Source organism: Clinocottus analis, unplaced genomic scaffold, assembly GCF_023055335.1.
Source record: "Clinocottus analis isolate CAN_PGR_092001 unplaced genomic scaffold, fCliAna1.0.p SCAF_11, whole genome shotgun sequence".
Classification (NCBI taxonomy): domain Eukaryota; kingdom Metazoa; phylum Chordata; class Actinopteri; order Perciformes; family Cottidae; genus Clinocottus; species Clinocottus analis.
Genome location: NW_027175832.1, coordinates 17,999,507 through 18,015,210, shown reverse-complemented (window position 1 = coordinate 18,015,210; position 15,704 = coordinate 17,999,507). Strand labels below are relative to the sequence as shown.

General features: G+C 45.5%; 1 protein-coding gene across 10 annotated transcripts in view; it reads right to left on the bottom strand.

Annotated features, from left to right (window-relative positions):
* The window catches only part of LOC137804799 (adhesion G protein-coupled receptor L2-like), an 86,951-nt gene extending 71,536 nt beyond the window's left edge, over positions 1-15,415 (bottom strand). For 9 of the 10 annotated variants that reach the window (XM_068604191.1, XM_068604233.1, XM_068604216.1 and 6 more), the window contains exon 1: positions 14,627-14,979. The gene's annotated coding sequence lies outside the window, so the exon portion shown is untranslated. Of the gene's footprint in view, positions 1-14,626; positions 14,980-15,193 lie in introns of those variants that run through there. The other variant, XM_068604200.1, reaches the window with a different exon arrangement.
* Between the last annotated feature and the right edge of the window lie 289 nt (positions 15,416-15,704).

The window sequence follows — 15,704 nt, the reverse complement described above, 5'->3', positions numbered from 1 at the left end:
CGGCCATCGACCTTCAAAAGGAGCCGGCTCGGGGAAGAAAGAAAGAAAGACAGACAGACGGAGTGAACGTGGATGTTTCTGTCGAGGGTTGGGGTTGAAATCTCCCCCGTCAACCAAATGACGCTCTGGTTACTTCATCCATCAGGATAACTTGTTGTTATTTACTGTAAAGCGCCGTCAATCTGTGCTATTCTTCACAGAGCCACGGGCGATACTTCAATATGGTCGATTCATGAACTGCTACTAACAAGCACATGCTAGCTCAAGCTTGAAAATACTCTGGATTGGATTTGTCGAGTGTTTAATTCACACACGGGTGCACAAAAACCACTTGGTTATTTCATTTTATATCGTTATATAGATGTGAAATCACCGTTATAGAGATAAAAAAGATATCACACAGCTACAATTCATAAAGTAATGTCTATAAAAATGACATGAATTGAGACAAATGCACATTTTCAAGGACCGACGTGACGTCTTCAAATCGTCCAACGCACAAAAATATTACATTCAAGCTGGAACCAGTGATTTTTTTTCATAAATACTTTCACTTCAAAACTGTTGCAGCTTGATTTTCGTTTAATTCTCTACATTTTCTTTGGATTATTTGATTTATGAAGAGTGTGAATGTGACATTGTTCCTGGAATTCTTGACGTACTTGAACCAGCCGCTTGCTCTGGAACAGTTTTATTGTAATACATTCATTTTTACATTCTCCATCTCTTCTCTCTTTTGCAACGGTTACCTGATCTTATGAAGACCAGATGTATTCTGCAGGAAAAACTGAACTACGGGTTTTAAAAATGTATGTGAGGGGCGGGCGAGAGGAGGGGGGGGGATGACTAAAATGTCAGGTTCATTCTCTAATAATTGGCCACAGGTCACTCTGAGCTCGCTAGCCAATCCCGCTTGGCATTGAAATTAATAAACTGACCTCGGAGCGGTTGGTTAAGCAGCGGGGTCGCCGGCGAGGAGCAGAGATCGGCTCGACCTCGACGCGGAGAGACAGGTTTCTCTTCCTCGATAAGTTTCCTCATAAATGCGCCGAGCGCTGCACTTCTCGCGCGTAATCCTCGCACTCCTCCGCACGAACACAGCCCCGCCGCTCACCTCCAGCTCTCTGCAGCGTTAAAAACCAGAACACACCCCCCGCCCAATAAACTGCCGTCACACTCACAACAAATTCATTCATTCTCTCGACGCGTTCTGCAGCAGGTGATGCGTTGACGTTCACACCTTCTGGTGGAGGTGGGGGGGGGGAAATGCACCAACGGCGTGTTACATTTTTTACACACTAGCCTCGTTCAGACTGGATTAGCTTTCAGCAAAGTGCACATAAAGTAGCTGCTAATCCACAACATGTGTGATGTTAATGAACAACAGGCGGGCGAGGAGGAAAGTGTGCAATCAGTCTCCGGCGCTTTGCATGTGCAGAACAAACAAACAAAGACAGCGTTGCGTCGTAATCAGAAACACAATTTTCCGAAAACCGACCGGCGGCCAACTTTGATTCGACGATGAGGAAACAGAAAGGAGGAGAAGAGATGTGGCCTCTGGCCTCGGGGTGATGTCACTGTGGGGTGAACGCCAGAGGAGTGTGCACAGTCCACCCTCCTCCTTCGGGAAAAAAAAGGAAATGACAAATGATTTGCAAACTCTCTCAGGGTTGTCGTATTGGATTGGACCGGCGGGGGTTTTATCGGAGGTTATTTGAGAGGTCCCTTAAATTTGTCCGGCTGGTATAAAATCCGCACAATTTGCTGACGTGGCAAGATTCAGATGGGACTAAACTGGCAGACATTCTCCTCATTTTTTTTTTTTTTCTCCGATCGCATCCCACACCACACCCCTCAACCCCCGTGAAAAATATTAATCCCATCCAAACGGGGCTTACAGAGTCAACCAAGTGACACGATCGCTGCCAAAAAGCAAAGTTACTTTTCTTTTGCTGAAGAAGAAAATGCGAATTTTTACAAAGTCGCTGGAGGTGGAACCCCAAAAAACTAATTATGAATTTATTGCAAATAAGCAGCGTTGGTTTCAGAAGTGGCACATGAAGTCAGAGGCGCTGTCTTGATATTCATATCAATCGACCAAATAACACATCATTATGAAATTATGGTAATCAAGCTTTCTAAAACATTATTTTGTCAAAATGATATGTAGATTATTAACACAATAAAGTCTCTGAAAATCACCTTCAGTTCCTGCTGAGCTGAAGCGATAAGCCCATTAATGGAAAAATCCAAAATTAATCTGCAACAATTTCGAGAATTGATTGAATTAAAATCTTTTTTTTAACTCGGGAAATTCCCAAACACTCGCTGAGGAAGATTACAGCTGGCAAAGAAATGAGGATTTACCGTTTTATTTCTTGTAGTAAATTGAATTTCTCTGGCTCTCCTGGGCTCAATGAAATTGGGGGGCTTTTCAATATTTTCGAAGATTTATTAAAGTGAAATAATTCATAAATTAATCGAGGGGGAAAAAAATCTGCAGATGAATCGATAACGATAACTGTCGTTTAGTTGCAGTCTCACTTCCAGATACAGACGCCTCATATGAGAGTTTAACTTTATCGCTGGCATTTTTTTCGAAGCATAACGACTGGAGGCTAAAAGGAAATAATATATATATATAAGTTTTTTTTTTTACTCAACCGCACTGGAAAAAATACATAAATAAAAATGTGCAGAGGAGTTTGCAGAATCATTTTCCAGCCTTGAGGTGCACTCTTCTCCTCTTAAGCTGCAGATATAACTTCCACCAATTAAAGAGCCCCGCTGGCTTGTTTCACTCAATTGTTCCTGACGGCGAATAAGTCAATATCTAAAAATGTAACACTCAAGTTATGTTTGTGTAGAACTCATGGATTTCCTCGCGCGCTGGACTTCACAGCGAGCGTCTCTCTCTCCTTCAGCCACACAGCTGTTATGCTAATCTCTGTTTTTTCTTCTTCTTCTTTTTAATCATCACCTGTTAATCAGACAATTTTACATCTCCTCGCGTCCGGATTAACGCGTCACGCTCGGTGCATCTTATTGACGTATGCGCCGCTCAAATTTATATGTTTCCATTCAGCTGGAAACAATCTAATGCGGCGACGTCGCGGCTGGCTTCCTGGCTCGCTTCACGTGCGGCCGTTTCATCGCCTTCTGAAGGTGGATTGGCCCGTTTTGAAGTTTAGGGGTTTTTGTCCAACTTAAAGCACATTTTTGTCCTCCAAAAAAAAAAAAAAAGAAAAGAAACCCCAGCCTGCTTGGCATTACCTATGCACGGTCAGCACATGCGCTGCATGCTAACCGCGGCCGGTCTGTGTGGTCTCCATTCAGCCGGTGTGTCCAGTGACTGACATGCATTAATTTGCTTTAATTCAAGGCTGTAATGTGCACTCAGGAGCTCAGTGACAGCGTTGGATTGCTGCCGGGTGTTACACTTGTACAAAAACTAAAAAAGGGACAATGTAAGTAAGTGTGTTGTGTTGAGTTGTGAAACACAGTGTCTCCGTCGCAATATTGATACCAATCATTTTCTGATCCCAAAATACATTCACGATGCAACAATCTGGCAAACGCCTCCGCAACGGCTTTACAGTTGAATTATCTTATAGAAAATATGAAAATGAACCGTATAAAGTTAGAAGAAAAGATAGACATGTATATGAAAACTTATTAGATTAGTGTAACAAATGAACCGTCAACTCGGAGCATTTATGACAATAAAATTAGAAGATTCATTCGTCAATCAAACGAGCGTCAATCATTAATTCATTATTTCACATGAATGAGAACATGGGGATTTTGGACTAAGCTAATAGAAGACGTCGCTTTGGATTACGGGAAATTATGCATTTTTTGGAACATTTAACAGACCAACAATGAGCCTCTGAATGCAGTCACACAATACGTACCAACTCCATTAACATAGTCAATAAAAAAGGGTTAATTATTGCCTGCAAACGGAGCAGAAGCCAAAAGATCAATGTAGCGGAGCCGGTGAATCAAACATAAAGATCCTCACCAGAGGAAGCTGTGACTACAGTTCCCAGGAGCCCTGAAGTGGGTACTTTCCTTGGAGGAGTAAAGTCTGCTTGTGTCAGAGCCGAAAAGGTGGAAATTAACTTCACACTCTGCTCTGCAGGATTTCCCTTGATGTGGAGATTGTGTTTAGATCTCGTGGCAGGATAAAAAAAAACATACCGGGATTTTTTTTTTTTACTTTCATTCATGAAGCTGCCAAACACAGCGGCCCCCCGTAAAATAGTCTCACACACACACACACACACACCTCGGCCATTACACAACTGTGTGGAGTAATCGTCAGGCCTAATGAGTCCCTCGAGACGGCCCGCCGGCGCCATTATGGACCCGCCGCCGCGTTCCGGCGCTCGACAGCGGACATCTTTCCTGTTTCTCGTTTCTTCGCTCATAAGCCGGGTAAACCGATGCTTGTTTGCGTCTCGGCCGTTGGACGTGTGTGTGTTTTTTTCTCCGAAAGGGCATCTTCCTTATCGATGCGCGCGCCGCGATGCCGACGATATGCAGCTGTGGATGCTGCTTACCAGCTGCCCCACTACGTGTCCGTCAACGTCCTGCTTAGTGTTATCCGCCAAAGTGTTGCATAATGCATAAAAAAAGAAAATGCAAATATATATATATTCACATGTATGGGCGCATGTAAATATGGACTATATGCAGGGAGGCAGCGGGGCTGAGAAAAACAATATGAATGTGTGTATATGTCGGGAAAATGAAAATGAGTGGGCAGTATTTCAACATCTATATGAATTAATGTGATCCGACTTTATCTGGTCGTCTGCTCGCATTGATGAGGTAAAAATGGATCGCCGTCCCACAGGAAGAGACCTTTTCCTCGGCTGGATTTGTGATTGGAAGAACAGAAAGTCCAGCTCCAAACGCAGCGTAAAAATAAGTAGAAAAAAGGTGCAGTATTGCAGCATCGAGTGAATACAATAACCTCCCGCCATCTACACACCAAGAGGCGCTGTAAAACACACACAAAGTAGTTTGCAGGAAATAGGCTCCAAGTCGGTGTATTAGACATTACATTCAATCTTGTCCCCAAAAAAACGACACACAGTGTGTGTACGGGTCGTGTGTGAAGTAGTATTTCTGCCTCATAAAACAATATCTGGTGACATCAGCAAGAATTAGTCTGTTACTTGAAACTTCCTTCCAGCTCTCTTTTGGTCTCCACCAACTCCAGAAGGAGATATTTTCCTTAAGAGTCGTCTCTTTAGCTGCTAAATACTGCACTCTTTAAGCTTTAAATCATGATTTGGCCTTGTTTTTGACGTTTTTAGTTCGGCTGCTGGTGCTTTCTGACGACATTTCACATCTGTTTGTCATTTTTTGGGGCTTTTTTTACATGAAAGGCAAAAAAAAAAAAGATTATTTGCCTCTTTTGAAGCGGGGACATATTTGTTATTTCAACACAGAAGCAACTGAAATGTTACATTTCAATAAAGGACCCGGTTCAGGAGGCAGCTAATGTCAGCGTGTGAACTGGGATGTGGGAATGAGGAACATTCAAATATCTTAAGAGTGTTTGAGAAAACAACATTACGCTCATCGCCGTGCTACGATACCTCGTTTGTGTATTTCGGGACTGTAATAAACAAAGTCCCAGACATGCTGGAGCGACCGGCCTTGACGCAGAACCTGCAGAAAATTAGAGCTTTTAAATTGAATATTATTTGTCGGAACATTATTGGAAGAAAAAAAAAGAAAAAAAACACTTCATAATCTTGAATATAAAAACATGTTTATCGGCCTGTTCTTATCTAATGGCTTTTTTTTTTATCACAGGCAGATTATTCTGAATCACTCCTCTAATTAGAAAAAAAATCCTTTTGTAGAGATGCAGTATTTTATCAAGGCTTAAAATATCAAGTAAATATCTGAGTAGCAGCTCCACAGCTTGGCTGTATGGAGTTGGAAATGAGCCACGGACTTATTATGTGCAGAAGACCTGGACAGGTTTTAATGCCCGTTTTCAATTTAAAAGTTGTTTTTCTCAGTAGTGGTTTCTATTAATTTGTCCACCCACTCTGCCTGTTTCTTTGGAAACCAAGACACAGGCATCAATCTGCTGCCTTTCCAGTGGGAAATGGGAACTGGATGGACTTGTTTTTCTTGTTTCTTTCTCCATAATTACTCACTTGTTCGCTTCCTTTCTTTGCCCTGACAGTCTCGTGGATATTATTTAAGACTCACAACTCCTGATTCAGCTGTTAAAGCACTTCATTTTCATTTTTTTTGAAAGATGGGCCGGTGCTTGTTTTCCCTGTGGGCTTCAAACCGTCTCTCCTCTCGTCTTCATCGCAGCGAGACTCATCCTACCGTTTAAAAAAGAAAAAGAGAGCTTTGATGCAACCCGAGTCGGAATCGACCAAAATACGACATAATTACACAACATGGCCTCCAAACAACTAGATAAGTGTCCAGAAATTGGGGTCCAATCTTTCGGAATGCAACTTTGGCCAGACTCTGTGTCTTTAATGCGCAAAAATCTGTGCGATTCTGACAGAGGAACGACTGTTTTTTTTAACGAGGCCAAATGTGGCGCGTCCTCGCATCGCGGCCAACGTCAAAATGGAGCCGAGCGCGTATCTTAAATTTTTTTTTTTAAAAAAGGACAATACCGCTGAATTAGAGCAAGCCAAATTATACGCTTTACAGGCATTTCCACAAAGTTTTCTCCTGCTCGCTCCATTGTGATGCAAACTGGAGGGCCGTGCGAGTGCAGAGAGACTGAATTGGAACAATGATGAAAGTGCCACGCTGTAAGAATCAGGACAGCTGTCAGGGTGTACGGGCGTACGTTTAGCTGTGAAGGACAGAGTCGACTGAAACGAAGCTATGTGCGTGGTTGTGTGTGTGTGTGTTACAAAGACACTCTACAGCATGTTTCACCGTTAGTCACTCAGGGTCAAACCTCCATTTCACTGTTTGAGATAAGGCTCTTGGCTTTGTGGTTTCTTCCTCCGAGAAATGTCCATAAATACTCTTGATGCCGCACAGGACCGCCGACACAACAACACAAGGACAACATGTTTGTTTGGAAATTCTGCAAGAGATTACTTTTGGTTAGGCGGCTCGAGAAGAACCGCTTCAACTGTGAATGTGCAGCAACGTGCGGCTGCAACCTACCCTTCAATATCAAATAATCCGTCGATGGTCGTTTTGATTAATCAGGGAGTCTTTTAAATGTGTGAAAACTTCAGAAACCGAGGGAAAAAAGGACTAATGAGACATCTTTTTACTGCTTGATTGGTCCAGCATGTAGACTGTCTCGTTTTTTGTTGTTTACTAATCAACAAATGAGTTCATCTCCAGTGGCGACAAAGTTTAATTGTCCACTCAAACTCTGAAAGAAATCAGCCTCGCATCACAACACCGCCCGAGCCGGCTGTGTTAACAAAAAAGCACCAAACTTTAAACATTTGTCGGCACAAAAAGCGCGAAGCGGGGCCAGAGTGTGCACACACACAAATAAGCAACGAACACACAGCCGCCATACCACGCTCAATGCTTCAAAAACAGAGAAACTGCGTCTGTGGATGCTTTTCTCTGCTGCCAAGTTCCCCTTGTGCTTTGAGGCTTAGCCCAACAGTAGTGTAAAGGATGCATGCTTCTTTTACTTTGTTTTCAGCCCCCTCCTCTTCCTCCTCCTCCTCCTCCTCCTCCTCCTCCTCCTCCAGTACATCATTCCTCCGGGTGTTTGTGCGGTGTCCCTTAGTTACTGGATAAGAGACCCGGCAGCTCAGAGAGTTAAAAGCCTGCCCTGTCCCGCTCATACGAACAAGCCCATCAATAATTCACCCTCATCGGGAAGCATTATCTAACAGCCTTATGAAAATTTAAAGATTCCCGGTGACAACACGGAACCGGGAAGAAAGTGCTCCGTAAGAGGACACTCCAGGTGGCGACAGCGTCGGCAACAGATATGTGAAAGTGGAGGCGGGAGGGAAGACGACGTGTCAGCCGGCCCTGGGAGGCGGATTTTAACCATAAAAGACGGACGCCTCGCTGAATTAAAAGGCAAGTCAACAAGAAGCCTGCATGTGTGTGTGTGTGTGTGTGTGTGTGTGTGTGTGTGTGTGTGTGTGTCGGAGCAGCACAGAGGTGGAAGCTTCTGCTCGGCTGTGTTAACGCCCAGGCTCATTCCCATTGACAGTGAAATCCCTCTAAGCCGAGATCAATTACATCCAGCTCTGCTGTAATTAAAATATCCTAACAAAGGTCTTAGGAGCACAGGACAGAAACCTGCCCATTGACAATAAGCTCCGTCCAATCTATAGCGCCATCTCACACAGAGGGAGTCGTGGAAAGATTAGATTCAGCCTTTCACTGGGAGGGGAAGAGGTGGCAGCCGTGCTCCAAATAACTCCTCTTAATAGGGTCAAGATATGGTTTAAGATAGTGTAAGTACACAACTTCAAACGAAACCAGAGGAGGCTGCAATATTCTAATCGATTCTATAAGTCTGTGAAATAAGACAACATACTTACTGGTCTATAGCACACACACACACACACACAGACACACACCAAACAATCACCTGTCCTTGTTTTTGTAGCCCTCGCTAGGAAGGAAACTAATTTGTTCTCTTAAGTACGATGCTCGACTCCGCTCGGCTGAGAAAATGCCGTAATGCTTACGAGTCCCCTAATTAAAACGCAGCAGTGGAGTGATTAGCAATCACAACTCAACTCTTCAAATATCAAGATCTGATTTGGTTGGCTGATCAACAACAAGCCTCCTTCTCTTACCGCGGCTCACAGAGCCGGCAGTCTTTCCCCCCTCGCTCCGTGTGTTTAAGAGGCTTTTGAAGAAAAAGAAAAATGGAGGAAAATCAGCAAAACTATACAGCAGGAAAGGGGCTTCTCTTCTTCTCCCTTTCTTCCCTTGCCCAAGATGCCATTTACGTGGAATGTTTAGCTTCTTTTTTAATGTTAACTGCCAGCAATCGTACGCAGATTTAACACCTCTGCTGATGAACACTTAGATTTTGGTTTTTTTTTTCTAACATAATTCTTCCGAGCATGGAAGCAGAGCGTCATCAATAAAATGACTTATGGCAGCCACCAAAATTAAACTTGAAAGCTGTTCCCTCGCTGCTGCGAGGAGGGACTCGTCCACAGACAGACAGAGAAAGAGAGAGAGAGAGAGCGAGCAAGATGGCTGACTGCACTGACACGTTGTGAAAGCGCGCCTCGCCATCCGAGGTAATAGATTCTCTTTGCTGTGCGACTCCCACCGCTTCTCATCTTCTGTGACAACGGCTGCCAATCAGAGCGCGGGGAGCGGTTTTTTGAGGGGGCTTTGACAATATACATCCTCACCTTGAACACGCGTCGAGCGTCTCCGTCACCAAGACACACAAGTGGGCATCAAGCCGCCATTAGACATGGCGGACGAAGAACTGCAGCTGAACCCGGAGGGAGAGGGCCTCCGTTTCATCGTGGAAAACGGGCATTTTGAAAAGGGAAAAAAGAAGCGTTTTCCCTCTTCCTTGATAAGACAGCCAATGCAAATGCAAGCGCCGCAGTCGGATTGTGACACTTAGGCGGCGGTTTAGTTGCATTAGAGCGCTAAACGTGGAGGGATTTCATGATCTTTTTTGGGGGGGAAAGCGGGGGAAAGGATCTGCTGTGAAAACTTAAACATTGTTCAATTCAGAAATAAAAAGGGGTCGCTCAGGGGAAGCAGATGTGCCCGGGCTTTTCATTTGAAAGCACCTAATAGGAGGATTGGAGCCGCGCGTCCACGTGCAGAGACCCTGCAGATTACTCATTTGGAAAATAAAACATGGAGGTCGAGTGTATGCCGGTTTTCTCTCTTTTCTGTACAAAAAGCAGGAATAACAATGTTACACCACATCAGCGGAGTCATTTGCATTTTTATGTGATTCATGAATACAGTGAAGGAGGACAGGGAGACTTTTTTCTTTTTGGTCTGCAGTGAAGCATGGGCCTGGACCTCAATTTCTGGGATAATCATATGATACTATTCAGGAATTTGGAGGAAGAGAGCAGCTTTTCCTCAGCTGACAGATGACCTGTCAGATACACCTAACGCCGACACAAAGGCCCCGGCCGCTAATCTGCACACTTCCTGCGACCCACGCTGTGGCAGAACCAAATAAAGCACACTATCTTTGTATCCCCCTGAGACAGAGCAGTGTCCTCGTATGCTAATGCCGGCCAGTGTTGAGGAAGAAGCTCCCAACCCCTCCGCCCCCCCACGGACAACTCGCAGGTCAGTGCTAATCTTCTGATGTATGGAGCCTAAAGACCCGGGGACACATCCATCACGCGCCCGCCAACGGCTCCCGACCGAGAGAGATCCGCACACACACACACACACACACCAAAGGGTTAACGCGCATCCCGAGGAGACCTCCGCTGATCCATCACTCAGGAGTCGGCCTCTCTTCTCCGAGCGAGAGCGTCCTTTAACGACACGGAGAGGGGGCAGCTTCCTCGGCAGCGGCTCTGCGTCGAGAGCCAGCGTGACTGCTGGACCTAAGCTCCAAGCCTCTGTTGATCATTAAACATCCATTTTTGAACCAGTGGGGGAAAGTTAACTGTCATTTTAAAAACACAGGAGGTGGTAGATTCCCCCATCCCCTTCCCTTCCACGTTTAGATGTACTTTCCTCGGTGAAAAGGGAGCAAGACCATAAATCCGTCCGTCGGGTTAACTACCCGAACGCATAATCATTGGTTCCAGTCATCTGTCTCTTTATTTTGGAGGTGAGCCGCAAAATGGCCACGATGGGTTTTTGCAGTCGGAATGAGAAATTTACCCCGGAGCACTTTGTTAAATAAACAAGATGCCCTTAGTCGCCCCCCACCTCGCTGCTCTGCTGTGTATTTTTCTTCTTTCTTTGCTAACAGGCCAAATGTGAACGGCTTCCACGTCGTTTAAGAATACATCTCCTTGGCGGAGGTGTGTGTTCCTCTTATCAGCGTCGCCAGTAAATGTCAGGTTTGGTGTCATCCTCTCAGAATCAGAGACTACTTTCTGAACTCCGGACCATTTTGCAAGACTCGCCCAAGACGAAATCCATCTGAGGAGGAGCCCCGATGCCAATTTCTCATATATTTTTTTTTCCCCGATAGCAGCGTCGGCTGAGCGAAGCGCACCTTCTCCCCCTCCAGCAGCTTTTTAATAATTTGAACAACCAGACTCAGCACAGCACGATTTCAACTCCACTCTGTTTTTTTTTCCTTCTCTCCACTCAACAAAGAGAGTCCTATTCTCTGGGATTTGTCAAAAGTCGTTGTAGGAGTAGTCCCTAACAGGGGGAGACTGGTGTAAAGTCACCACGACGAGCAGAAGAAAAAGAATTACACAACTCCATCAGAAAATCATCACATTGCGGGTGCGAAGAGAATTCCTCCCCCTAAGACAATCGGAAACCGTCTCCTACATCGTGACTCATCGCTCTCTCACTCTCTCTCTCTCTCTCTCTCTCTGTCCATTTGTTTGTCCAACTTTTCACAGCTAGCGTGTCAGAGGAGATGAACAAGACAGCTGTCAAACCGGCCCGCTGTGAGTGAAGTCGGCAGGTGAAGTCCTCTCTCTCTCTCAAACCCCCGCCTTCAACCTTCCTGCTCCATGGATTCAAACCTCCAACCGTTGACTCTTCTTTACATTTTGTGGCGTTACTTGGTTCAAACAACGAGCAAATAAAAAGAAGGATCAAGCCACTCTTCTCCTGCAGGTTGGGCAGCGGTTATTACCCAGAAGCAGGAGGAAGAGGACGAGGAAGAGGAGGACGAGGGGCAACGACCCCTACTGCGCTCTCAATGGCATTTGCATTCCCGCTCTCCGTGTAATAACACCTCACACGCTGCACTTTCTTTCACGATTAACCTACGCTGAACCTCCTTCCAAAGTAAAAGTGAGCACAAAGGCGCTTCTTTGTGTCTCGTTGGGGGTCAAGATGTCGCTTTGTTAAAAAAAAAAAAAAAAAAACCTGCCTGGAATTGCAGAGGAACAGTAGGCCGCGTCTTGTAAGACGGAGACGAATCCCATCAAAAACAAACAGTCTTGCCGCATTCTTTCGCTGACAAACAACAGCTGCACAGAATGGGAAATAAATATTATCTCTGCGACAGAAAAACAATCAGACACCGCTAGGTACTCAAAGTCACTCACAAAGCTGGAATGAACGCTCTGCATCCTAAAATATACACTCCCTGAATGTGTAATTAAGCCATTCCTTTCGCACCTGAAAACACATTAATTTGGGGGGAAAGACACCAGTCAAAATAGGCCACCGGTTATTTGTAATTATTTTTGTTCACGCGCCTCAGATGCAGTTGGTTCTCCTTGAAAATGAAATCTTTCTTCGGTTTGGGTGTCTCGTGGAGGAATACTGGAGGAAATGTAACAGGAAACAAATCTTCTTAACATAACCACGTCGGAACGCGTCCAACGTTTCCGCTAAATACATGGCTTCTGGTGTTAGATTATGGCCAGCAAATTCTCCCCATCCACACTGAATCTGCTTCCAACACAAACACTTGCTCCTCTCACACACACACACACACACACACACACAACCAACTGCAGTGTCCAAGCAAGCCTGTCAGAAGCCTCCACCACCACCACCAGCATCGGCAGCACTCTATCAGAAGAAAACTGCGCAGAGGAAGGGGGCTGGTAGCTCAAGTTCTCTCCATTGAAATGCAGACACTTTGATATGGAAATTGGCAGTTACAAAAACCCGCTAGAATTCACACTCGCATGCATTGAAGCCATTTGCGCAATGTGAGATGAGATGGCACTTCCTCCCAAGACAACACAGACAAATGGACCAAACCAGCACGTCTGGGGCGGGTGTGAGGGATGGAGGGGTGGAGGGGTGGAGGAAGGGAGAACATTTGTTCCCCCCTCCCTCATCCCTTCCCCTCCTAAAACCCCTCCTCTTCCCCTCTTTTGGAATTCCTACTGTCCCAGCGTTGGTTTCAAGAGAGCTGAAATGCAGAGGAGGATTTCTAAAAAGTGCAACATCTCCATTCGCCAGTAAAGCGTCCCGCCTTTGGCAGCAGGAGGTGGGGAGGGAGGGGAGGGAGGTTCAAATGACCTTTTTCTCTTCTTCCCCTCTTCAGGAATCACTGATGGGAATGTCGAGCATCGAGCGGCCACATGCAACATCATGCCAGCCGGGGAGAGGCTCTTTTCTTTCTCGAGGCCCCCCCCCCCCAAAAAATGGCTGGCGCGACAGGAAAAACTTGCCCGCCACGGTCGAAGAAATAAATAAATAAAAATGTATCCGCTGGCAAGTTGATTTCTCACGCCGTGCATTCGCCTTATATAATGTTGCAGCTCGCAGAGATCAAAACCGAGTCGCCGAGCGCTTTTTGGGTTGCTTTCATGTACGAAAACAACTGGATTCGGAAAAGGGGTCACCATATATATATATATATATATATATATATATATATATATATATATATATATATATATATATATATATATATATATATATATATATATATATATATATATATATATATATATATATATTTCCTCTGCAGGACAGCTGTTATATAAGTGTATGCAGAGCAAAAGGGATGCTCTCAGTTTCCTAACTTGTCAGTTATATAAGGTTGCACCACTATCCTGATGTGGCATTGACAGTATGGATTATGGGTAAATGCTATTTAACCTTGGTATTTCAGTCTGCCACTGTCGCGCTCTCTTCTTACTGAAGTCTACAGCGGCCCTATCTCTAAAAGCTTCTCGTGAGAATGAGATATGGTTCCCCTCGCCTGTAAAAACTCTACGTGTGTGTGTGTGTATGAATGTGTGTGTGTGTGTGTGTGTATCCCATCATCACACATGGCTGGCTCAGGTCTGTGAATTATACATGCGCTGTGAAATGATCTTATTTTATAGCCGCAAAATGGAGAAGTAAATGGAGACAGTAACTGACATCCAACTACTTAGCTCCCGATGTCCTGGAACTGGGTGGAGATGTTTGTGTGAGCTCTCTCTCTTTTTTATTCCCTTCACCATGTTATCACGCTGAATATCTTATGAATTGGCTTTGGACACATATCCAGTAAGACTGTTACCTTTACATGCAAAATTAGTCCCATTTGTCATACCTGAAAACACCTTGGATGGAAGCATTTTCACAAATTGTCACTCATTGCTAAATATGAATCCTCCAGTGAGCTATTCATTTAAATTCTATGGGTATATACACATATTGAAATCCACATTGGGGTGACCCCAATAGCCAAGCAACTTTATAATAATGAAACGTCTGGAGGCTCCACACAGTCACAGACAGACACGCACACACAGACACACACACACACACGCACACACTACAGAATAACACCACATACTGTGGACTACGTATTGATCTCATCACAACAGTTTTTAAACTGCTGGAGGAGCCCGTGGGCCCGTTTTTTCTCTCTGACATTTGCCTTGTGATATCCCGGGAGCGTAAATAAATGCTATCGATTCGGCAGAGGCATAACCCGGCATCTCCCTGGAAAGACTCAAAACATCCGCTTTAAAAAAAAATAAAAAATAAAAAAAAATAAAGAATAAAAAAAAAGGCTACTTACTCTGGTGCGCCGTGCCAAAATATGGATCCCGGGCATGGGGTGTGAATTTCGGATCAACACCAGGAGCCTTCACCCCCCTCCTCCTGTTCGTCTCCCCTTTTTTTCTCCTTCTTCTTCTTCTTCTTCTTTCCTCACAAGAGGCCCCCAGAAAACTAAAAGCAGCGGGTCTCACAAAGACGTCTGGCTGCTCGGCTGCATGCTCCACTTTCTTCACAGCGGACAGATGGTGGCGGGGTTTCCTGTGGCAGGTAGCTGCTCCTCTTCAAGCCAAAACGTCCGGGACCGGACGAATAGCTCCATGACGGACGGGGTCTGTGTTCAAAAGTAAAGGCTCGTTACCTCACCAGCAGCACCACCAGCAGCACCAGCACCAGCAGCACAGACCCCCCCACCCACCACCCACCACACCGCTCCTGCGTGCACCCTGTGCTCCTTCCGCGCGACGGAGCGACTGCATAAAAAAGGATCACTTCAAGGAGACGAGATGCGTCGCGGTCTCGCTACAACCCCAAAAAACAACCCCCCTCCTCCCTTCCCTGAGCAAAAAAAAAAAAAAAAAAAACGCACACTCCGAGCTCGTCTGGAGGTCTCCGGCGGTTTCACAGAAACACCCTGAGGAGCGAGAATGTGACTTCTTCTTCTTCTTCTTCTTTTTCTTCTTCTTCCTCTTCTTCTTGTGTCTGGCTGTTTCTCGCTGCGCTCCCTCGGTCGCTTCCCCCCTCTCACTGCGCCTCATCCACACGCCGCGCAGACGGTCGGAGGTTTCCAGCCGGACTGGAGGCAAACAAGGCGAGGAGAAAGAAGCGGCGCACCGGTCCCCTGCTCGCTGCAGCAGCTGGCTTGTGGAGGGCGGAGCACAAAACCTGGAGCGGACTACTTCTTCTCCTCCGCGGCGGCGGCGAGGGGGCGCGGACCGGATCCCCCTCAACGCTAATCGTGACAGCTCCACATTAAGGGCGAATATTTAACCCTTATCTCGTGTGTTCAGATTTTTGTCGTTGCTGTTTTTGGTCACGCGCGTGTGTTGAAGAGCAAACACGCTCCTCTGTATTTCCCCACGAGCTTAAACAAAACCCAC